This window comes from Podarcis muralis, chromosome Z (genome assembly GCF_964188315.1).
Source record: "Podarcis muralis chromosome Z, rPodMur119.hap1.1, whole genome shotgun sequence".
Classification (NCBI taxonomy): domain Eukaryota; kingdom Metazoa; phylum Chordata; class Lepidosauria; order Squamata; family Lacertidae; genus Podarcis; species Podarcis muralis.
Window position 1 is genome coordinate 20,293,863 of NC_135673.1, and position 6,235 is coordinate 20,300,097.

A 6,235-nucleotide genomic window follows, 5' to 3' on the forward strand; every position below is an offset into this window, starting at 1 on the left:
CCCCCTTCGGTCCCTTTCTGCAGATACTTCTCCACCCATTTTGCATAACAGACTTTAACCACAGTTCTTATCATCAGACTTTCCACTGTCTCTCCACGAAACCAGATGTGATGGCTGGTTCAAGATTAGCAGCAAAGGAGATAAGCAAGGCCCTATCCTTGTATGTGGCAGTGGGTATGCAGCCGTTTTGGACTGTATGTTGACTTCTACAAGAGTGGTTTAGCCTGCAGCCACCTCCTCTGTTGGTATCATGTCATGTTTGCAGAAGCAAAAAGATGGCTATGATTTCCAGCCAGGGGCTTCAGCTCTCCATTTTCACAGCAGTGTATGAATTTTAGCTGAAATGATAAGAACGTAAGAACAGCCCTGCAGGATCAGGCCAATGGCTCATCTAGTCTCACAGAAGTGGACCAGGTGCCTGCAAGAAACTTGCAAACAGGATTCAAGCGCAAGAGCGAATGAAAATTCAAACAAACACAATGTTTGTTTATACCCCACTCATGCCAGGTCTGAAGGCATCTTATACAAATTCAAAAAAACAAGATAATCGTTAAAAGTTAATTAAACTCTAATAGATTAAAACAATACAAATCTATTAAAAGGCAGATAGAGGGGGAAAACAACCAGCACTATTAAAAGCCCTTTCCTTAAAAAACCTTTAAAAACTTGTTCCCAAAGGCCTTTATTGTGACTTTGTGTTAATGAACCAACTATTGTATGCAGTTTTAGGCAATTATGCACTTTTCTTTTTGCAAGCAATTAGGGGAAATTGCTTTTACAAACTTTGCTGGGTGCACTGCAAACTTTGGGTAAGTCCGAATTTTGAAGGATGGGGCTCTTCTCAAATTGTTTTAGAAAGTGCAAAATAGGCATGTTTCCCTTTAAATGCAAACGGGATCATCCCTGTTTCCAGCCAAGTCTTTGCCTTCCTCATTCCCATCCATTTCTACCCATTGCCCTAGTGGTGCCACACTGACACTTGCAAAAATAAAATAAAATAAAATAAAATGTTTCGGGGTAGTGGTCATAAACAAAAACATTGGCTCAGTGTGTGGCAGCTGGAAAATATTAGGAAGATAATGCTGCCAGCATTGTAATGCTCTTACACAAACTTGTGAAGCTATGTACAGTTCTGGTTACTACAATCATAAAAAACAAGATTGTTGAACAGGAAAAGCTGCTGAAAAGGGCAATCAAAATGAGAAAGGAGATGGAGTACCTCTCCTAGACGACAGAGGGCGCCAGCCTAAAATCATAGAATTGTAGAGTTGGAAGGGGCCATGAGTGTCATCTAGTGCAACCCCCTGCAATGCAGGAATTACATTTTGGTGCCACACAGGGTGCCACTGAAATTTGAGACCTCAAGGCCTGCCACTGACTATTGGAGGCAGCAATGCTTCTGGAAACCAAAGGAGAGGAAAGTGCTTTGTGCTCGAATCCTGCTTGCAGGTTTCGCAAAGAAACCTGGTTGGCCACTGTGAGAACAGGATGCTGGACCTGGAAAACCACTGTCCTGACCCAGCCAGGCTCTTCTGATCTTCCTATGTTGTTTCAAGTTCCTTAAATGCACGCCAGTGTGTTCCCGCTGCAGTGAGATTTCAAGTGATAGTTCCCTTGGCCTTCCAGCCAAGTGTGAGATGGTGATGAGATGGAGGAGGGAGAAGCACATTGTAGACTCTCTTCCAAGATTGATGATTTAGAAAAGAGCAAACGCCCAATTCATCTCCATTGTGTCCAGGCATGATGCAAAGCAAAATCCATGTGGGAGTGCAAATTAAAACAAAAATGAGCTCCAGTCTTCCCCCTTCCTAGGAACAAGGGACTCTACATGGCAAGGCATACAATTATTAAGAATAGCATGTATAAGAAATGGAAGAAAGGGGAAATCACAAAGGAGGAGTATACACGAGTGGTAAACAGTCGCAGGGTAAATGTCAGGCCAAAGCTCAGAATGAGCTCAGGCTTGCAAGAGAGGTTGAAATTAATTTTTAAAAGGTTTCTTTGGCTATGTTTGAAGCAGGAGGAAGAACAAGCAAGTGGTAGGTCCTCTGCATGGAGAAGACAGAGAAATGCTATTGGGTGACAAAAGAGAAGACGGAACTACTCAACACCTACTTTGCCTCTGTCTTCACCCAAAAGTAAAGCAGTACCCAACCAGGTGATAGCACAATAAATGATGCAAGGAGGAGATGCAGCCCAAGATAGGGAAAAGGCAGTAAGGGGCACTTAGCTACTTTAAATTAAGTCTGCAATGCCTGATCAGCTCCGCCTAAAGGTATTAAAGAAGCTTGCAGGTGTAAATCTGAGCCTCTGTCTGTAATCTTTGAGAATCCCTGCAGACTATAGGTGGGCAAATGTCCTCATCTTCAAAAAGGGAAGAAAAGAAGATCCAGGTAGTCAGCTTGACGTCAATACCAACAAAGGCTATAGAACAGATAAGTAGACAGTCAGTCTGCAAGCACTTAGAAAATGATGCTGTGGTTCCTAAGACCCAACATGGGTTTCTCAAAAACAAGTCATGCCAGACGAATCTAATTTCTTTTTTTGACAAAAGTTACAGCACCATCCCTACTTAGGCTGCCTAAGCAGGTGAGAGGGAATGATCCCTTCACTATGGTAATAACCGCCCCCCTGCCTCCCCCCCTTGGCTGCGCCCATGTGGCTCTCATGTCACTTTTCAATCTCCTCTTCAAGCTAAACATCCTCAACTCCCTCAATCATACCACATAAATCTTGGTTTCCAGACCCTTAATCATCTTGTCACAAATATCCTGTGATGCCCAGAACTGGATGCAGTAGTCCAGGTACGGTCTGACCAAGGCAGAAGAGAGTGGTAGTATTACATCCCTTGATCTAGGTTTCTCTTGATGCAGCCTATATTCGCATAAAAAAATTTTTGCTGCTGCATCACACTGTGGCCTCAGGTTAAGCTAGTAGTCTTCTAAGACCTTCTAGATCCTTTTGACATGTGCTACTGTCAAGCCAGGCATCCCTTGTCCTGTATTTGTCCATCTAATTATTTTGGCACAGGCCTCTAAGTGCATGGAGAATGCTGGTGCTTTTGCCAAGTGGATCTCAATTCTTCCAAGAGAGGATTAAAGCAGGAACTTACGAACAGCCTTTCCACACTGAGCTAGCCTCTTTTATAACCATGGTGGTGGTTTCAATTAAAGAAAACGTGTTGTAATACCAAATTCTTTTGCAAACCCCACCCCCAAAGTATTCAGGGCCTTTCTTCAAACCTGTTGGCACCCCAGTCCTGAATTGTTCTGTCCTGTCTCATAGCCATTCTGAAAGGTGAAAAGAAAAAGAGATCTAATAACCTGCTGGAGGTGAACTGTGGGAAAGGCATGGCTAATAAATCTGCCACTGCCTTTGAAGCTCAGAATGGCAGCTGAGGGGGCTGAGGTTCTGGCTGAGTTGTGCAAACTTAATGAATAACTGATGAATAGCTGCTTCTGCCCTAATCTTCCAGTTTGAAGGGACCCCAGTGGCCATCTAGCACAACAGAAGTCACAGCTAAAGAACTGCAGAATCACAGAATCATAGAGTTGGGAGGTACAACCTGCCCAGCAATGTAGGAATGACAGCTCAGCCTTGTTGAGCGGGACCTCTCTGGCAGGGTTGGCAGAAGTTTGCGTGCAAAGAAGTCTTTCTGTCAGCATCGAAAATAGCTTGAACAGTTCCCTAATTTGAAAATGTTTCTTTCCTGCCTCACTCACTCCATAAGAGTGTCAGAATAACATCTTTGGAGACAGGGTCTTGGCACAGTGTGGCAAAGAGCAGTGAAGGAGATCACCCGTATCCTCCCCTTCCCCTCCCCCCCATATCCTAACTAGGAGGGTGCTAATAAACCAGTTTGGGGTGATGGATTCATGCCACCCCACTTGCACCCAAGAAAAGTTGGATTCTGTCAGACATACGCCTGGTAAAAATGGAAGCAATCTGCAGGCTTTCTTTTTATGCTCCCTCCCCAAATTTGCTCTGAAGTGTTTCATTATTGCTTTATTCCATGGAAGAGAGGGCTATTGATGGCTACCAACCTTGATGGTATGTTCTCCCTCCACAGTTGGAGGCAGCAATGCTTCTGAACAGGGCCAGCCCACCCATAAGGCAAGCTGCAGCAGCCTCCTCAGGTGGCGCTGCGTGACCCAGGTAAGGGAGGCTTCAGCAGCAGGGAGACAGGGCAGCACTGTCCCGTTCCGCATTAGGCGGTGAAATAGGGTATGCTGCCCCTGCTTCTGATACCAGTTGCTGGATAGGAGAGGAGAGGGTTCTTGTGTTCATGTGCTGCTTGTGGGTTTCCCACTGGGGCACTGAGAACAGAATGCTGGACTAGATGGGCCATTGGCCTGATCCAGCAGGCTATTCTTATGTTCTTATGGTTTTATAGCTCTGGAGCCCTCCCCCAGGTCCTTGGCCAGCCCTCCAAGCTGCATCATCTGGACTCAGCCAGCCCATGACAGTTTGCAATGCACTCTTAGCAAAGCCTAAATTGCTCCAGGAAGAAAAAAAGGGCATGCCCTTCCAACTTGCACTGGGCAGAGGTGGGCGAATCAAACAACAGTTACAGGACACCTAGTCCAAATAAAAACCCAGGATGTCACAAAGGGGCCTCCAAACGCATTTAACACTTTCTGTCATCAGTCACTGTACAGAAACCTCCAGAACTGGATGAAAGATGCAAATGTCAGGACAAGAAGATTTAAACCAGCATCTGTAAATCATTCTTCATCATATTCTAAGCACTACTAAATCACATTCCACTTCCGTGCAATGAATAGGATTCATAGGTAGGGTTTAAACTCCAATTGCAACAATTTATTTCTGAGATTCCAAAGTTGGCAGGGGAATTAACCATTTCCCCCCATGTACCTGAATGATATACCTTTCTTTCTTCTCTCTCCCCCCTCCCCAATTCTCCATGCACAAGCATTAAGCACTCTGCATTCACAGGGAAGAAAAGCCCTCAAGAGGATGCTTCTTAGTTTGAATAATAAAAACCAGTCTTTTGTGGACACAGGAAAATAATAACACGAAAATGCCACAGCAAATGCATGCTATTGAAATCAGAAACATGTAAGGGTAGAGCAATGAGATGACAAAAGATTAGAACAAAATAACAGCAGCCAACATCTTTGTCTTATGTTCCTAATTATGCACAGGATTGTTGAGAGGCAGTGGTTAGAGCAGTGCATTGGTTAGAGCAGCGGTTCCCAAAGTGGGCAGTTCAAGCCACAGTGGGATTCCCTGGGGGGGGGGGTACTGAGAGGCAAGGAAATAGCAGGGGGGGGTGCTGGAGGGATAAACAACTGTCAGACCTTGAGAAGCTGGCATCAATTCATTAAGTTCATCAGTTTTGCTGAATTAATTAAACTTAATGGTTTGCATTGGATTTTGAATAAATATGCAGTTAATCACCACTGTTTTGAATGTGGTTGTGCTTTCATCTGCCTAAGTGAAAACCACTCTTCTGAATAATGCTTTTTATAGGGTAAGGGGCACTGAGGATGAGTTTATGGAACCTGGAGGGAAGTGGCCTAAAATAGTTTGGGAACCTCTGCTCTGGAACCTTGAAAGTCATAGTACATAGCTTTTTCAAGCAAAAAAATAAAATAAAAGGGTAGCTAACCACTCCTGTTAAAAACCAAACCAAACAAAAAAACTGACCAGCTCCCACAACTCTAGAAGTTCTGGGAACTGGTCCCAGCTTACACCTACTGTATTTTCTATCATTGTCCAAGATGGAGTCATGAAGCCAAAGGATATTAACTTAACTGGACCCATCATTTGGAAGAAAAATTCAAACACAACATGGCAGCTCTGTCAACTCCAAATCCTGATGCAAAAAAATCTGGTATTATTTTTATTTTATTGTATTTATATCTCACATTCCCCCCCCCCCAAGGAGTTCAGGGCGGTATACTTGGATCTCCCCCTCCTCATTTAATGCTCACAGCATCCCTGTGAGGTAGGTTAGGCTGAGAAATGGTGACTTACCCAAAGTCACCAATAAACTTCATATCTGACTGGGGATTTGAACCCTGGACTCCCAGCTCCTAGTCCAACACTCTACCCATTACACCCTACTGATTTTTACAGGCAATTAGCATTTTGCATTACCACAACACCTGCATTCTCACTTTTTGCTGTTTCAGCAATTTCAACCAAACTTGAGCCACCAGCATGTTTGCGAGCAAAACACAGTTGCATGAGAATTTTTCTTGAGGCTACA